At 33.8% G+C, this 20,213-nt stretch overlaps 1 long non-coding RNA gene across 2 annotated transcripts; it reads left to right on the top strand.

Annotated features, from left to right (window-relative positions):
* Positions 1–14,177: 14,177 nt before the first annotated feature.
* On the top strand, positions 14,178–19,173 carry LOC109156719. 2 transcript variants are annotated; one of them, XR_002050103.1, is made up of 4 exons: positions 14,178–14,616; positions 14,893–14,989; positions 17,911–18,219; positions 18,359–19,173. It is a non-coding gene; the product is annotated as an uncharacterized LOC109156719 (long non-coding RNA). The 2 variants fall into 2 exon arrangements; XR_002050104.1 differs by lacking the exons at positions 14,178–14,616; positions 14,893–14,989 and adding an exon at positions 15,268–16,851.
* The last annotated feature ends 1,040 nt before the right edge of the window (positions 19,174–20,213 follow it).

Below are 20,213 nucleotides of genomic sequence, written 5' to 3'. Positions count from 1 at the left end.
TAAGGTACCAAGAACAAACATTGGGTTTGTTCATAAAGGATTCAAGTTGGGGAATAAAAAATGCATGTGATCATAGGAGATATTACTCACTTATTCAGTAGAGGACATATTACTAAGATTCGTGTGTTTTGTTATTTAATGCGAATTGTACTAGTACTTGTACCAAGTGGGAGACTGTAAAATTTTCCCGTATAATATATATTATATATTATGAGTCTTACTTATGTGGTGTAAGTGGACTAGGCCCATTAAATAATTGGTTGGACTGGATATTTAGGTTTAAGTCTTATTCCACCAATGTGCCTATATAAAGCTTGTATTGATGAGATACAAGATACATGATTCATTATATGGTATTCATACTGCTAAGAAAATACCAATACACCATCTACGGTTCTGAGTCCTAACCCTATTCTGCAGATCTACTGTTCAAAGGCAATACAACATGATATCAACCATGACTGGAGATCTACAGTGCTTCCGCTACTACGAGTTAAGTTTCTCGTAGATTATTCTTGATATGGTTAATACCCGTGTACGTAGGATGTATGTATGTATGTGTAGTATGAACAAGGAATCATAGATATAGGCAAAGAAGTCCTTTTATTCATAATTGCTCTTTTGTATTTGTAGAGAGAAGGGAGAGCATAATGTAGAGAGAGAATGCATGGTGGAAGTGGAGGGAAAGAACCCCTGACTTGGAGGGCTAAGGCCCTATTTATAGGGTCAAGGGTTGGCGGGTTGACTTTGACCCGAACCATTTGACCCGATCCTAAGTAGAAGTACGGAGCGTATGAGCCTAAACCCGAGGTATATTCCCCATTAATTCTGTATATAGTTAGATCATATTTAGATCTCACATTTTTCTTATATGGCACTAACTCTCTCCCTCCATGTGTTGGGATCATAAAGTAGAATGTCTCCTTTGACTCTATTTGGCATACTTGAATTGAGAACTTAGGTAAATGCTGAAAGTTAATTAAATTAAAATTTAAAAACTAAATGATACATACCGAAAACTAAAACCTATTAAATAAGGTGGTTGGAATTAGAAATGTTTGATTAAATTAAATGTTAATTAAATTGAGATATGTATGAATCTGTTTGGCAGAACTTCTTTAGGAGCTTATAACTTATTTTAAGCTATAAGTTTTAAATTCTGTTTGGTAATGTTCTCAAAATAAGCTCGTAGCTTAAAATAAGAGCTTGTTTTGGAACGCTACTTTATGTAGCGTTTCAAAATAAGCTAATAGATTCCTAACTTCTTTTTTTTTTCATCTTTGTCCTTATTATTTTAAAGAAATGACATCATTTATCCTTCTCAATTAAAATCTTTTTCTCTTCTCCTCTATTCGCAACTTTCACAGCAATTATTATTATTATTATTATTATTATTATTATTATTATTATTATTATTAGATGAAAGAGTTTCACAACAATATTGCTACTTCATTATGAAATGCTAAATCATGATTATGTTAATTTTTTCAACAACAAAATGTTAAAGTTTAATATGTAAATTAAACAAACTAATTCAAATTTTATGAAGATGTCCTTTTTTGTCTTTTTACATTTATCAGCTTATCAAAAAGCTAATTTTACCAAACACTTTCACGTATAACAACTCTTCAATTTTTAGCTCCTAGCTTATAGCTTTTCAACTTTCAGCTCCTTTTAAGCTTTTAGCTACCTTTTCAGCTAGGTTTGTCACACATACCCAAAATGACATGTTTATATATGTTCATTTTGTTTTAGACAATAGAGAGGAATGCACCATCTTTTTGAGAATTTAATTAGGATTGCAAATTGAGTCAATCTGCTCATGTAATCAAACTTATTCATTCCGGTTATTTGAGTTTTTATGAGGTAATTTTTTATTTTTCTTTTACACTCAAATCTCAAGCTATTGAACGTAACATCGAGCTCAATTAAAAATTTTGACTCAAACTTTAAACTTTAACAAACTGACACATTTATAGTAATAAATATAAGCTTAAAATATCATTTAATCAATCTACATCTTCAATTTCAAATTTCAACTAAAAAACATAATGCAGTAATTATGGACATTTGTATAAAATATATAAATACAAATTTTTATATTAATAAATTAGTCATTATTTAAAATTTTAACAAATAAAATATTAATTTATTTACATTTAATATAATAATTATAATAAATTTTTATTTTTCATAAATAATAATTTATAGGGGATGCAAGTTTGATTATATGGGGATGCTTGCAAATTAGAATATTAAATGCACAAAGTAAAGATATAAACAAAAGTTGGTACATTGGTGAGGTATGTCGATAAACATATGTTAACATGCTATGATGCTAATACACTCCATAAACTCATTTAACACATTAAAATTAGAGTTAATTCCACCAAAGGTCCCTTGTCTTTTGTGGCAATTTCAAATTTAATCTCATGCAATCGTTTTTGTCATTTAACATCCCAGACTATTATTTTTGGACATTTTTTGTCCTTCTCATGACTTTACTTATTTTTAGTAAGGGCATTTTTGTCTCTTCATTTTTTTTTGTTATTTTTCCGGTTTCAACCAGTTTAGTTGATTTAGGACTTTACTAAAAACTGGCTGAAAAATATGGTTACTAAAAATTAGCGGTTACCTAAAGTTCTAAATCAATTAAACCAATGAAAACCAGAAAAAATAACAAAAGAAAAATATGAAAAGACAACAATTCTCTTACTAAAAATAGGAAAAGTCATAAGAATGACTAAAAGTGTCTAAAAAAAAATAATAGTTTAGGATGTTAAATGACAAAAACAATAATCTGAGACTAAATTTGGAATTGCCATTGAAGATGAGGATTTTTATGCAATTAACTCTTAAAATTATTATATCTACAAATTTACACAAACTTGTTACATGATATGTTATCAACATCTTAATGGAATGTTTACTATTTTACTATTTTTATTTGTAATAATACTAACAACAACAACTCTAATAATAATAATAACAACAATCATGATCCGTTCATGGCTGAATCCATTGCGGTACGGGAAGCGTTGTCTTGGTTAAAGACGCTTCAATGCCGGAATTTTATTATCGAAACCGATTGTCTGAATTTTTGTACTGCTTTTAATTCCCGTTTTTCCGATTTTTCTTACATTGGTACTATTATTTCGCAATGTCGTGTAATTGCTAGTGATATTGGAGACGTTACCGTCTGCCATGTTAGGAAATCAGCGAACCATGTGGCTCATGTACTAGCTCGGGCGACTGGTTCTATGTCTGTCTCACAAGAGTGGGCAAGTATCCCACCTACTTGTATTTCTGACCTCATTCCTGAATTTCCTTGTTCTGGTCAAAAAAATAACAACAATCATAATAACTATTAATATTAATATGAAACTAGAATTCATATTTGCATAATTTTAATATCATTATATCTTTTATGATATTTAGAATTCATTTTATTGCAATACTGCTAGATAAATGGATAAATCATCAATTATATATATATATATATATATATATATATATATATATATATATATATAAATTAAAAGCAGGTTAATGGGCTAGTGTGTTATTCGTGTTGTTTCATATATATTGTGCAAACCTGCGAAACACGAAACCCGTTAACTTATGGTGTTGTATAGTGTTACTGTTGGAAATCAGGAAATTTTCGACTACTTGAAAGTGATCTTAAATTAAGTCGGAAACCCTTGTTTCGATAACTTTTGGTATCCGGAAAAACCTTTGTCGTTATTTCCGACCACCAGACAAGGTAGTCGGAAATAACATCCAATTTTGTAACGTGGTCGGAAAAATGAGCTATTACAAAGATTGGCGAAAATTCTCAAATCAATTTAAAAAATGTAAATTGCCGAATTTTTTTCCGGCCACCTTTACTTTGTGGTCGGTATTTCCGACCACTAAGTAAAGGTGGTCGGAAGTTCCAACCTATGACAAAAAAATTGAAAAAATGTCACTTTTTCGACTAATTTTTTAGGTGGTTGAAATTTTTTTTAGGTGGTTGAAAAAGTGGTCGGAAAATCAAATATTTCCAGCAGTGTGTCAACCCATTAAAAATTCATGTTCATGTCTGCATTCACAATTCGTTAAGCTTAACGTGTCGTATTCGTGTATGGATCAAACTCAGCTCGTTAATACTATTATTTACATAATACGAAAACAACAACAACCAAGAAACATGGATTGTCATGTATACTCGTTGGTGGGTTACACTTGTTAGGTTTTCCAAAACTTCCCTAATGAACCATACACTAAAAGAATAAGAAGAAAGATTTAAACGCAATAAAGAATAAGAATGGATAGTTTTAGGATGTGCTTAGCTCAATAGGAAGAGTCTTCTTAATACGTGAGAAGTATTACATATTTTTGGTTAATAAATCATTCAAAATAGTTTGAACTTTAAATAGTCAATTAAATCAAGAGAAAATTACACTTTTTTGTCCTATGACTATTGTGATCTTGTTAATTTGAGTACTTGACTTTCAAAGCTATCAATTTAATCCCGTAACTATGCAATTTTAACACATTTGATCCTGTCGGTCAAATCACTGGCCAAATGTTGCCGAAAAAAACGTAATTACTTTCGAATTGCTTATTAATGAGGGTAAAACAGTCATTCTAAGTTAAAAAGAAGGTGGGGGGGGGGGGGGGGGGCGCAGGGGGTTCATTCGGTCGCTGGGCATTCTAATTGGTAAAAGATCCTAAATTAATTTTAACCTAATTTTCATCTACATTGCGAAGAACGACTGGAACCTCGCAACTATCAAACGAAGAACGACTAATCAGAGAAAGAAGCAAGGAATCCCTCCCCCCGTTTAATCCTCATTAATAAACAATTCGAAAGCAATAACGTTTTTCCGACAACATTTGGCCGATGATTTGGCCAATATGACCAAATGTGTTAAAAATTACATGGTTATGGGACTAAATTGATAGTTTTGAAAGTCAAGTGCTCAAATTAACAAGACTACAATAGTCACATGACCAAAAGTGTAATTTTTTCTTAAATTGATCAATTAACAAGAACTAAATTTGTCAAATATCTTGTGGTCGGATGACATCACTGTTACAGTGTTACCATTCCAAACGAAAGGTCACTAGCATAATCATGTTAAGCAGATACATTTGGAAATCTTGTAGAATATTTTCAATACTTTCAAGCTAAATTTCGAGTGAGAATAATATTTCAAAATCAATTTTCAAAGGCATAGAAATATTTAAAATAGAGTTAATACCCAAAATGGTCCTCCAACTATTAGCTAATACTCAATTTTGTCCCAAAGTATTAACCGTACTCAATTTAATCCTCTAACTTTTAAAACAATACCCAATGTGATCCTCCGTTAGAATTTCCATCCATCCACTGTTATTTTGAAAGGCATACACGTCATTTTAGTTGAAGCCCTTCTTCCCAACCGCTTTTTTTCCGTTCTCACACTAAGAAGTTCAACCCTCTATGTCCACATGAACTATATGTGAGTGAAAGAAATTTGTGCTTATGATTATCTCATTTGTCTGCTTTTGCGGCTATCCTTCTCAGCTTCTAACCGCCCGGCCAGTGGTTTACTGGATTCCAGGCGGCGAAGAATATAGTCATATTCTTGTGTTTTGGCTTTATTCTAAATTTCCCGACCCCATTACTCGGGTCTGTTTTTTTCTTTTTTCTTTTCAGTTGATTACAAAGGTGCTATCTTTCACAATTTTCTTCTGTTTTTAGATTCCTGCACCTCGTGGTACAAATCCCACCATTTTTTGGTGGCACTCCTCACGCTGACGACAACTTTCTTTGTTGAGCCTGACGGTTGCGACCGGTGCCACAGTTCTCGTCTCCGTATTTTTCTGGGTTTTTCGGTCGAGGTGTGAAGTCATACCTCTTGTCGACGGCTGCTCCTTGTGACCTCTGTCACAGTTCCGGTGAGTTCCTCTACTCCGTTCCTTGATCTGGGCGGTTGCTCCCTGTGAACTGGTGAGTCTCCACTTGTCTATGCCTTAAGGTGGTTCTTGACTGGGTTTGGGTGCTCCTTGTGGCTGTTATGGCTGGGAAAGGGAAGAAATCCAGTCGGGTCTCTCACACTCAACACCAGGTGGTGGAGTCGTCAGTTCGTGTTCGGAACAAATTGCACTTTTGGTCCTGTGAGCATTAGGGTACTGGCAATTTGAGTACGTGACTTTCAAAACTCCCAATTTAAACCTTTAACTATGCATTTTTTGGCAGATTTGGTCCTCCGAACCAAATTGCCGGCCAATTTTGGCCGGAAAATGATTTAATGGTTCGAATTATTTTGTGATGAGGGTAAAAACGTCATTTCACTCCCTTCTTCTTCATTCTCCCTTTCTTCTTCGTTCTTCTTTTTCTTCATCCTTAACCTTCACAAGCAACCCACCCTTCATCCTAAGAGTCAAAGACAACACAAAATCAGGAACCTTTCCCTTCTCCTCCGACAACACCTCAATCTCAAACCTCTCCAGAATCGAAGCCGCAATGGATTTCATCTGAATGTACACCATTTCCTTCCCCAGACACATTCTCGGCCCGCCGTGGAACACCGGAAACCGGAACGGACTTTCCTGCCTGTATTCCCCATTCTCGTCCAACCACCTCTCCGGCTTGTACTCGCAGCAATCTTTCCCCCAAATCTTCTCCATTCTCCCCATGGCGTACGTGTGATACGTCGCGAACCACCCTTTTCCGATGAACGTGCCGTCCGGCATGACGTCATCTTTCAGGCAGGCCTTTGTGTCCACCGGCACCGGCGGGTACAGCCTCATTGCCTCCGAGATCGCCGCCTGTAGATACTGCATCTCTCGCCGTCTTTTTCGATGTCTTTTAGGATGTTTTGTTCCACGTCCGGCCATGATGATAGTAGCCAGAAGAACCATGTTAGTGCCGACGATGACCGGAGATTAATCGCTCCGGTGCCCAAGCACGATGACTACACCAGCGAGGAGGACGAGGCGCCGGCCGGTGATCGAACAATTAAAAGACGTAGAACTTTCTTCTTCGGCCGGTGATCGAACAACTTTCTTCGTTCTTCTTCTTCTTCACCGCATTATGGCCAAATGATCGAACAATTAAAAGACGACAAGTATTGCATTTCAATACGATCAATTGGGTAGTTGAATGCATTGATTCCATTTGGCCATTAATATGATTCCATTTGGCCATAATGCGGTGAAGAATAAGAAGAACGAAGAAGAAAGGGAGAATGAAGAAGAAGGGAGTGAAATGACGTTTTTACCCTCATCACAAAATAATTCGAACCATTAAATCATTTTCCGGCCAAAATTAGCCGGCAATTTGGTCAGGAGGACCAAATCTGCCAAAAAATGCATAATTAAAGATTTAAATTGGGAGTTTTGAAAGTCACGTACTCAAATTACCAGTACTCTAATACTCACAGGATCAAAAGTGCAATTTGTTCCGATAGAACTGTATATGATATTGGTCACCAGTAAATCAACACCATTAATTTTGGTCTTGCAAAGTACTGTATTAATTAAAAGAGAATAAGATATATGATGTATGTATTATGTATATATACCTCTTATTTCACGGCAAGAAAGCTTAGATCAGAGCCATAATGGAAGCAGTGACAAACACAACAATAGATATCTTGTGAGGGAAACTCTCCATAGCAAGTGATACGTTGACCCCACCTATACTATGGCTTACCAGAACCACTTTCTCATCCCCCGACAACGCAACCATGAATTCCGTCGAGGGTTCATTGTATTCCGCCATGAAACTCACTTGTTCTGCGAGTTTGGGATGAATCCCCGAGGCCGCAGGGGCATCCAAGATGTTGACTAGAGGAAGAAACAGGTTTGGACCAAGTAAATTGACTTCTTTGTCCTCAAAATAACGGTGAATAGATGAAAATTGTAACGGAGGATCATATTGGGTGTGATTATAAAAGTTAAAGGATTAAATTGAGTACGTTTAATACTTTGGTACAAAATCGAGTATTAACTAATAGTCGGAGGACCATTTTAGGTATTAACTCTTTAAAATATTTTGCAACTACAAGGCTTTTGATATAATTTTATAAAATAATGTTAAAATATTCGAGTCAAAAATTATTTAGAATATTTTGAAATTATAAAGAATATGAAAACAATTTATAGATATCTAAGAGAAAATAATATTGTATATTCTAAAAGGCTTAATATGGAAAGAGACAAAGAGTGTGATGGACATATGATTATTCGAATAATACTTTGTTATAAATAAATAAAAAAATAAAGCCTTGTATTTGGCTTATTTTACGTTTCTCTTGAATACACACACACACACTGTTTCTCACAAAAAGGTAAAAATATAATTTTTTTTTTCAAAATTAATTTTGAAATCTCAAAATAATTTTTTGAACTGCCAAAACTATTTTGAAAACTTGTCTCCAATTTTATTTTTGAAATCGAAATTTAAGACTATTAATTTATTCAAAGATTGAAACTCATGAGCCATTCAAAGTTCAAACTCGATCATGAGTTATTCATTGTGTAATGTCTTACCAATTTCTTAAGTAATAATTGACTTAACGCTTTCTTTTTCAGAATTATCACAATATAAAGTGAATTCAATGGTTCTGACGCCACTCTCCATCTTTAATTAAAATTCTAATTAATCTCGTTCTCTTCACTTTTCAACAATAGTAGTCGTCTCATCCAAAACTGTGACTAAATAAGTAGAGTGTGATTATTATGAGTCTCAGTCAACATGTGCGCTTAACCAACCATGATTAAGGAGAAATGATACACCAACAAATTTTAATCTACTTCATGCATAAACACACCTATTTAAATTAAATTTGTTACGCTATGTTACTAACACGAATAGATGATTTAATATAATAATTGTTGGCCCATGACAAAATACAACTTCTATTCCAACATCAATGTGTATGGTTGATTTGAAGTTTCAATAAAACATTAATGCTATTTGTTATTTGTCTCATGAGAGTAAGCTAGCAATCCTAGCATATATCAATGTAACGAATAGGAAAGAAGATCTATGATGGCCCTGAAAGAGGTATCTATGACTGGATAGAGTATAATTTTTATAATAAAAGATTATAATTTTGATTATTGTCATCTTCCGCTCAATCCAATATATTATACAAGATTTTCGCAGCACGATTTATGTATTGTGAGGTTTGAGATTTATTATGTTTGGGTGAAATTTAAAATTTATTATGCATGAATGAGGTTTACTTAATACATACTCTCATCAAATAATAATGATAGATTCATTTTGTCGCAACTCGCGTACACCTCTAAAGAAAAACTAAATTAAAAAAAAAAAAAAAAAAAGAACGAAGAAACGACACATGATGATGGCATGATGCCAGTCTAGAGTCGCCGACTTTGGAGAAGACCCATTTTCAACCATCGTTGTACTGTGGAGATGTTGCTGCCCACTTGCCATATATATATATATATATATATATATATGTGTGTGTGTGTGTGTATGGTATTATATGCATACAAATATTTTTTGCCCCTCAATTTTTATTTTAAAGTCCACTTTAATACTTTATATTTATAAATATTATATGTGTTCAAAAGTCAAAGCTTAAAATCCAATAATAAAAAGAAGGATAATACTTGTGTGAGACCATCTCACAAATTTTTATCTGTGAGACGGGTCAGGCCAGGTCGCATTAATATGTAAATGTAATATTTATATTGAAAAATGTAATACTAATTAAGAATAAAGTGTTTGTTATTTATAAGAAAAAATGTAATACTTTTGTGGACAAATGTAATATTTGTATACTTATGATGTAAAAGTATTATATTTCTCATTATAAGTAATGTTGGTAAGTGTTTGTTACTTATAAAGAAAAATGGAATACTTTTGATGAATAATGTAATATTTTTACATCAAAATGTAAAACTTTTACATTTTTCTTCAAAAGTGTTATATTTTCACATATAAATAATAAACATTTTATTCCTGATTTAGTATTATATTTACTAGTATAAGTATTGAATTTCATCTTGACCTAATCCGTCTCACAAATAAAAATATCTGAGATAATCTCACACAAATTTTTGCCTAAAAGAAACAACACAAATTTTAACTTCTCTGCAATTTAGCATTCTTTTCATATGTGTTTCTACTATTCCAGTACTCCGTAGTTAATTAATTAGTCTGTGATTTTATTAATTACGATATTATGTGCATTTTTTTAAATTTAAAAACTTATTTATACATTGACTAATGTATTTTGTAATAATAATAATTTTTTATTTCGAAAGGAGTGGTCAAGTGGTAGAACATGATTCTCATATTAGCAAACCATGAATCCAATGTTTTTTGATTGACAAGAAAAAAATTCACATTTATTATTTAAATGTGTACATTAGATAAACTTTATTCATGTGTAATAGTAGTTCGTAATTCATATAAAAAAAAAAAGTAAATTTTACTATGAAAATTTTAATTAATTTAAAATTTTAAATTGTGGCATTTGTTGGTGGGTTTTACCAAATTAGAGTCAAGAACGAGCATCTATCCAAGTCACGTCGGTATTAGGTGGGAGGTTTTAGACTTAATTAATGTGAGAAGAGAATGTTCGGAGAGACCAAAGATGATGTTAGACCAGCGGTGATGGGTTGAAACTGCGTACAAGTAAAGATAAGCCACGTAAACTCATTTCTTTTCTTTCTTTTTACAAAAAAAAAAAAAAACTATTATTTTATTAAGCTAACAAAGGGATATACAAAGTAAAAAAGGTCAAATAAGCTGCTAAATTTTATCCTAAAAATTAATTAGGCTTCCAAACTTTTAAAAAATGTAATTAAACTCTCAAAACATGTCAAATTAGGTTAATGAAGCTCAAAAACCGATAAATGTGTTATTACATGTCATTTCAGTTCCGGCGACCGGTGACGGCAAAGTTGTCGCCCGTCACCTTCTATTGGTGAAGGCGACCAGAAAGGTCGCATTTTGCAATAGTAGGTGATCGGCGACGGCTTTTTTGCCGTCGCCGGTCGTTGGAATTGAAATGACCTGTAATAAAGGGTCATTTATCGATTTTTGAGCTTCATTAACCCAAATTGACATATTTGAGGGTTTAATTGCACTTTTTTAAAGTTTAGAGGCCTAATTAACTTTTGAAGTAAAGTTTAGGGACTTATCTGATCATTTTCTCTACAAAGTATAAGTGTCTAGAAAATTTAAGAAGTCTCAATTTTCTTCCAATAATAAGGTGTAAGTTTGCTTTTTGCTGCGATTATTAAAGGTTTAAATTAGCTTTATTGTGAGCAGAAGTATATAATTTAATTTTGAGTTTCAAAGTTAAATTAATTTGAATTATGAATTATCATAAGAAAAAAAAAAGGTATTAAGTCTTATAAATACAGAAAACCAACCAAAGTAGTCCTTATATAGTGGACCAGGGCCAAAATGACGCTATTTTTTTTTTTTTTTTAATGAAAAGAAACAGCAGTTACTATGTCCATTACGTTCTGCGGCATGCTCAACTTTTATTTACTTTTTTTTTTAGTGATGTTATAATGAAACTATAGTTTGTATAAAATGAAACTGAATAACAGATCTCATATATTGTATGTATATTGTTAAATGAAATTATAGTTGAACTAGAATGTTACTTTAGTGATGTTGTATGTAATGAAACTGTATTGTGTATGTGTTAAGCTAAATTGAATAACAAGTCTCGCATATTGAATGTACGTGGACAATCCACTAAAACTCTAGTTGAATAATAATGATACTTTAGTGGTGTTGTAATGAAATTACATTGTGAATAAAATTAAGGGTCCGTTAGGAAACCTGGAAAATGACTTTTGGAAAATGTTTTCTGAGTTTTCAGTGTTTGGATGCAATAGGAAAATCCAGTCAACGGAAAATATTTTTCGTTGACTGGGGAAAATGAAGCCATTTTGGTGGAAAATGACTTCCGCCAAAATTTAGGGGAAGTCATTTTCCGCCAAAATGTTTAAACATACAATTCTACTCATTTTTCCAGAAAATAAACTAAGCACACCAAATTTTCCAAAATGCAACCAAACACCGGAAATGAAAATGTTTTCTGGAAAATGACTCATTTTCCAGAAGTCATTTTCCTGCTTTCCAAATAGACCCTAAACTGAATATCAAGTCTCATATATTAAGTGTAAATTGTCCAATGAAACTGTAGTCGAATAAGAATAATACTTTAGTGGTGTCATGATAAAACTACATTGTGTATAAAATGAAGCTGAATAACAAGTCTTGCATATCGAATGTATATTGTTAAATAAAACTAGAGTTTAATCAGAATGATACTTTGGTGGTGCTGTAATGAAACTACAATGTATATAAAATGAATCTGAATAGCAGGTCTCACATATTGAGTGTATATTGTCAAATGAGAATGTAGTTGAATAATAATGATATTTTAGTGGTGTTGTAATGAAACTATATTGTGTATAAAATGTAATTGAATATCATTTCTCACATATTGGCCCTGTTTGGTAAAAAATTGGCCTATAGGCCAATTTTGGCTTATTTGACAACTATTAATTGTTTGATTTAGTTAAAATATCAATATAAATGTTTGGTTAATTAGCTTTTTGCAACTCCAAAAGGCTAAAATTTAAAAAGCTACTCCAAACAACTTTTTCAATTAGCTTTTTGAGAAAAGAAATTATACCAAACAGCTATCATCTAACAACTAATTTACCAAACACTTTTTCTATAATCAGCTAATGTTATCAACTATTTATACCCTTTAATTAACACAATCAGCTAACAGTTAACAGCTATCAGCTAACAGCCATTTTACCAAACAGGGCCATTGAATGTATATTGTCAAATGAAACTATAGTTAAATTAGAATAATACTGGTGTGGTGGTGTAATGAAACTACAGTATCTATAAAATAAAACTGAATAATGAAAAAAGTTGCTACATGAACCATAACAAAAATTACCATCTATTATTGTTAATGAAAAAGATTTCAAACGATGTCGTTTTTCTACGCGGTGTACGCTACTACGAGGACCATGAAAAAAACTACGCGGTGTCCTAAGGCCTAAAGCTTAAGGCCCCCTATCCTAAAAACAATCCCCACCCATGCATAATATAAACTAAGCCCACCGTATAAACTACAGACCCAACATCCACTCTATACAAATATCATGCAAAAACCAAGACCCACAAATTAAATCATACAATTAGCTAAACAAGCAATTATTATATCGTGACTATAATGTTCACTATACGCATTTGAATCATGTACATCCTTTTTTTTTTTTTTTTTTTTTTTTTTTTGGAGAAGAATCATGTACATATAATTAACATACATATAATATATTTGTTGTAATTAACATATATTATATACATGTAATTAACTTATTATGTACCTTTGATTTATTTATATATATAGAATTTGTTTACTGAATGTATATAATATGTTAATTGAATGTACATGATATAAACGAAAGTCCACAATGTAATCTATTATGTACCTTTAATTTATTTATAAGTATATAATTTGTTAATTGGTTGTACCTAACAAATCTCCAATTAACACCAACTTCATCCTCCTAAATGTTCTATCGAGCCGAAGTAGGCGGAAAGATTGAGAATTCAACTTTTTGGGAGAAGAGTGTCTCCTTTAACCCAAACCGCTACTTTCTTTCCAATGCACCCACGCTTCCCAAGCATCAATTGCAAACCCCAAACAAAATTAGCCACTTGCACATGCAACTCAATTATTTTTTACGAGGTAGATTGTAGATAAAAACAGAGAATCCAATTGTTATAATATGAGAGTTACTCCTACTGTTTTGAGTTTCTTGTGCATACCATACATTAGTTCTTCAACCTAATAAATCATTGAGTCATTATAATTTACTCATCAACTATCTTATTAAGTTGGAGTGTAAAGCTTTAAAAGCGAGGAAATTTCGCCTTATACTCCAAGATTTAGCCACTTTTGGCAAGTGGCCTCAAAATGGAATTTGATTTGCCTTTACTTATTTCACAAAGTACCTTGTTATACACTTATACTCCACTACATTAATATAAAATTTGAAACGAATTGAAAGAAATAGTAGTAGACTAGTAGTCAGTAACATTTTTATTCAGAGATTATCCATTAACTGAACAAGACACCTTTTCTGCAACAGTTTCTAATCTCCAATGGATTCTTCGACTAGGGTTTCAGAGATTATCCATTCTTATACATATAGCTTACACTGAATGTTAGAAACTAAGTGGAATTTATACGAGGTAGCTTGGGGGTTTAATCTTCGTTTCTATTGTAATAATGGTGAAAAATGAGAGCGGCCAAGGGAAGCCTCTGGATATATTTTTGATGATTGAATAGGATGAACGGACGGTGAAGCATACCAATGCGAGCAATAAAGTTACAGCTCATCTCATTGCCGTTAAACTTTATCTATTTGCTGTAGTGAAATGAAAACAAGCTCTTTTTTTTTTTTTAAGCACCATTTTTGTGCTTAAGTGATATTGATTGGCGATGTGTTTGCAGATAAAAAACCTTGCTCAATTAGAAGCTGCATTTGCACTTCTTTCTGCTACAGCTTCTGAGCCTTTAATGGTCGGTGGCTTTGAGGAGGCTTGTGGTATTGGTATGAAAACCAAATATTTGTTTAATTTTATTGAATATTGACATTAATAACACTGTTTAGAAGTTACAACACCTTGGTTTCTGCACATAGTAGCATGCATTTTATTTTTATTTTTATTTTTATTTTTTCAATTTATTTATTAGTTTCTGGGTTCAGTTTTTGGTAGCTTGACTTATGCTAGGCAGTATTTTTTAATTTTATTGATGAATTTTTTTGAGACTGATTCATTACTTGAAATAGATGGAGACATGGAGTTCAATTCTTTCTTTTGAACAGGAGTTGATGTGTCCATGGAAGACATAGAAGATCATAGTTAATCATGTATTTGAAGGGAACAGGTCCAAGATTTTGGAGCTACTGTACCAAACAAATGGTTGGTATTTCTTGTTTTTAGCACTTACTGTAGGTTCTGGCACAACATATGGACATAATGCTTTTATATAATGCTTATCATATTATTTTAATATTATGTCATATCATATGATGTTGGGATGGGGAACTTCTAATACTATTATATTTATAAATTTAATATTGAAACACAAAATCTTAGTGTAATTGGCTTTTCTTATTGGGTATATCTAATGAAAAGTAAATAAAGGAGGGGGAATATAACTATTAAACTCTATACGAGTGTTCGAAATGTCTGTGAGACCACCATTGTGTAGTATTTTCCTACACTTTTGTAGAAGGATTTTGTCGGCTTCTCATTGTAATTCTTCCTTTGGAGCATCTGGACAACGGCCTTGGAGTCTAGCTCAATTATAACATTCCTCTATTGCCATTGTCTTACCATCCAAATTCCTTCCTTTAGCTTCAACAATTCCATCAAAAGACCATGTGATAAGCCAATGTTACTCAAAAATCCAATCTCCCAGTCACTTGGGCTTTCAACAGACCTCCTAGTGCCATCTGTGTTAAGCTTTAACAACCCAGTATTTGGTCAGTGCCACCTCACTAACCTTTTGGGCATTCAATCTCTTGCCAAATTATTGCTTACTTCATGTGCTAATCATAGAGCCATGGTTATGACTTTGAATTGGGTGGGGAAAATTCCATGAAACCAAGTTGTGTTCTCACTAGAACCCTCTTAGGAGATGCACGAAGCTAGTCTGCCATTGCTCTCACTGCCTTAGCTCTGTTGGCTTATAGTTCCCCTGAACCCATTCTTGCAAAGGAGCTAGTCTTAGGTGCTGTCTTGCCCCTCCATAAAACTCCCAGAAAGCACATCTAAAGCTAAAATCTCTCATAAAGTCTACCATTATTTAATCCTCTTTTTCACATATCAGGCACAACCCTCTGCGAAATGCATTCCAACCCTCTTCATATTTGTTATGATTTTCTGTTCTGAAACCATCTAGGCAAACATCCTTTTTCTCTTGGTATAATTTACCTTCCTATACCAGGAATAGTTCCCTTCTTCTCTGGTCTATACTCCATTGGCTGCCTTTACTATTAAGATTCCTGTTTTCAAGCTTGTCTAGTATGTCTGATCTTGTTAACCTTCTGTAATCAGAAGAGGAGTGGCTTGGATGGTGTCTACACTCTGTTTTGGTTTGGTATGCTGAAGTGTGGTCAAGCTTCACTCTGGAAAGGTCAACGGGGTGGGGAATATATGGGGGGCATATCCCCTTGTATTGAGTATTGACCCCAATTATTTCTTATGCTGCCCAACTTTGCACCCATTCCCAAATACAGAGACAAAATTTTCCTCATCCCATCCTCGCAGAGTATATACACAAAACAAAATAACTAGTTTTGATGGCATTTAGTGATGACAAAAAGTGTCTTTCTGCCGATGATGTTGTCTTAGGAGCATGACAGCAGCCATAGATTGTTGCTTAATATAAGCATCATTGGAGTTTTCTTTCATGGAACTATGGAAGAAGGTGATGGAACAACCTGTGTTAGCATTGATCCATGAACCAGACTAATTACTTTTAGTTCTTTAGGCAATCTCTCGGCTGGCGGGGAATTGGGTTCCTTTTAGGTATGGGACAAATGACTTTCCTATTTCACTCCCTTGTGGTGTTGATGTATTCCGCCACCTTTTCCTGCATTGGGTTTTCCAGAGTAGTAGCTTCTTCTTCCATAATTAGAGACTTATTTTTGGTGCACGAATCCATCCAAAAACTCACATTGTTGACATCTCCAATGCCAGTGAGCTTTCCTCTCACTCAATGCTCTACCCTTTGAAATGCTCTTCCAAGCTGACAAGGAAGTTTGTAGCATGGGTAGGTGGGTAGCACTCCAAAAGAACTTGTTTTTGATGTATTTGCCCTTTGTTGAGTTTATAGCTATGTGTTTAATGTGTTTCTCCTTTGATTTTCCCCAAGTGTGCACACAAGTTAAGATAAGCTATATTTGTGATATGCGCTCTAGGTTAGCCTATAGGTACATATGTGTGTAATTTTGTGTAACGGGTATTCAAGCAATTACATAATAAAATTTCTCCTAATATATACAACATCCTTCATAGCCCTCATCCAATGGTTGCTTCCTTTTCAGTTTGCCACCCAAGTTTGCTAGGAATGCCACTTGCCATCTATTGCTGAAGAACAATCCCAGCTTGCTTCTACAAATTTCTTGCCTTTGGACCAACTGCAGTTTTTTGTGCCCTTCTATACCTCCCCACAATAAATACCTATTCATTTTATCCAATTCACTTGTCCCCATTGGAATTGTTGTACTTTGCTTAGTGTAGAGGGGGACAGAAGAAGTCAGACTGTATGAGCATCCTTCATTTCTTGCCATGCTGAGTGTTTTCTCCTTCCAGGAATCCAGGGTGCTAATTATTTCCACGTGTTCCACCATGAAAGCACATGTTGTCTTTGTTTTCTGTTCATGTAGAACTGACAATCCAATGCATCCTTCTAGACCAATCATTGCTGGGGTTCTGCAAACCTTGATCAATCTATTTTTTCATACTTAGCCTAACATTGAGGGATAAGAAAAAATTTTGATTTAGCCCCATTGACTCTCAAGTGAGTCTTGTGCAAACCAGTTGAGACACTGCATGATTACCTGCGACTAGTCTCTCCAATATCATTAAGTTATCCAAGAAAAAAAATGAGAGGAACTTATCTTTATATATATGATGTTCTCTTAGTTTTCTGGTGATGTAGGGTTTTAGTAATGGGCCGAGCCCACATATACCTTTATGTGTGTATATATGATGTTATACATGTATTCACAAATACAATGAATATCTATAGTAGTATACTTCCTTTCTCATTACATGAAGTAGCACACACAAACTTTATATAGACATCTTGATGAAGCATATCTTTTATGTAGGTATGCATTTCCTATAAAGTTTACAGAAGTAATGCTTGGTGAAGATAAAGAAACTACTATTGAGATCCAGGCTGAGGATACCCTTCCAATAATATTCAAGCCAAAGGTTGCATTCCCAAAAATGTGTATGTAATGTTTAAGGGTATAGTTAATCTATTTTGTGATGATGTAATCCTTCTAAGCTTATAGTTCTGGGCCTCTGGCAATACTGTTCCAAAGGAGTTCTCCATTGGGATGCAGAGCAATCACCTGGAATTTAATCTACTTAAAGTTGAAGTGAGATTGTTTAACAAATTGTTCCTCTATGAGGTTTGTGATCCTTCTCATTTCCTGCAACTTTCAACTTGCTTGGTATACTTCTTAATATTGATTGCTTAAGCTTAACTTGGTAAAACCTTGTTTGTGCTGATATAATTTGGAAGTCATTATTCTTATTTGTTGTTATCAGAACACTGCTGAACTTGACGACTGGCTCAGTGATTTAAATCCACACTCCAAAATAGTGATGCCAGAGCCCAGATGCATGTGCTGTGCTTTTACTTGGCAATGCTTTGGTCGGAGACAAATTTCAGTATTTCAGTTTGAGGGGGTTGGTAGGTTAGATACCCTGCTATAGAAAATCACTAGAAATTCAATTCATGGATTGCTCAAAGATCATATATGGCCACAACTTTGGGCTATGCTATCAACTTTTGCTTTTACCTCTTTATTTATTTACCTTCAGTATTTTTGCAATATGTTTCCTGAAAAGGAGCATTTTCAACACTAGAATTGTTGGTTTCCAATTTTGACCATTTAAAGTGGCGATTTATTGTACAATGTAGCGCAATTCTACTTTGTTTCATGTTTGAATTTAAGCTACTTTGTTGTCAACAATGATTCGAATTCTGCAAAATTGGTTTTCATCATATCATCGCACTATGAGATAGCTATGCAGCCTATGCTAAAGTTGGAATAGGCATGAAAAATTAGCGCAACTCTTTTTCTAAATCTCTGAGTGTACATTGACCAACCCATTGAATGAGAAAAAAAATCAGATTTACGTATCTATTTGAAATCAAGCAGGTGAATAGATTTAATGTCTCCTCCTGGAACCTTGATGTAATTATTTGTTTGTATAATTGTATTTCTTGCTTGTTCTTGGCTAAGTACTTGAAATTTTGCAATAAACCACTTTGGGATAAACACCTAATGAACTAAGCATTACAGGCAAAGGCTTATTTGATGATTTTACGGACTAGAATAACTTCTGTGAATTGGTTTTCTTGAATCAGAAAGGCATAGAAAGCTCATGCATAGAATAATATCTCATCTTCTGAATGAAGAAGCCAAGAGTCAAAGGTGAAACTTCTTTTTTTGTGGGTGATAAGGTGCCTTTCATTTCATGGGGCACCCACACACTTCTTGACACTTTTTCTTATAGGAACTGAAGGATCTTAGTTACAGAGGCCAGATGACGAGATTGATAATTCTTGTCAAAAGAGGCCCCCACCGTGACCCATGAGAGTTTGGTCTTTTCAAGATTATGTGATTTGTGATTACTGTAAAGATGTTGAAATCTTAAAGGTGAGAGTATATTGCTTTTTATGTTCTGATCTCACATGAAAACTTAGCCTGCTCACATTCTGAGGTGCAACTTTCTTTTGGGATAATCTTTACTCTTTAGCTGATGTGACTACGCAAAAGATTGAAATTCTATTTAGTGCATTTACCTAGATAATAATTAGGTTATGATAATAATAGGTTTACTTAATTACAGTCTGTGTGTTTGAGTATTGCTCTCAAGTCTTTTTCCAGGACTTTTACCCTTCCATTATTGGTAATGCTAAAGTCTGCAGTTTATTTGTCTGCTAAGGTTTATCTTCCACTTAGTCATTTTCATGTTGAGCTTCAAACCACTTGGATGTCTTTCCAACATCAGTGTCAGTAACCATCACATGACTTTTGTATCATATATTTCCATTCTTATGTGGCCTAAAGTTTCATCTTTGTAGCCATTGACTCCAGGTTTAGGTTTCACGCTCGCTGTTAGTGGAGCTATCTGGAGGAGTGTACGCTCAAGGTTTCCAGTCAAGACAGCGATCACCCGAGCAATGGGAGGAGGCTATTGTGCCATGAGAACCGGATGTCAAAGAAGAAAGAAATTAGAACAAGTAACATTCACAATATCCCTCCTCACCATTCTAATTTCTAAGTGCATCCCCTTTTCCTCCCCCCTCTGCTTTTCCCCACAAAATTATCAAACAACAGGTTTTACTTGTATAAATTACCAAGATTTATGCGGTTTGGAATCCCGCTTTACA

The sequence above is a fragment of the Ipomoea nil genome, unplaced genomic scaffold, assembly GCF_001879475.1.
Source record: "Ipomoea nil cultivar Tokyo-kokei standard unplaced genomic scaffold, Asagao_1.1 scaffold2759, whole genome shotgun sequence".
In the NCBI taxonomy this organism is placed as follows: Eukaryota; Viridiplantae; Streptophyta; class Magnoliopsida; order Solanales; family Convolvulaceae; genus Ipomoea; species Ipomoea nil.
This window is presented reverse-complemented; position numbering and strand designations above follow the sequence as displayed.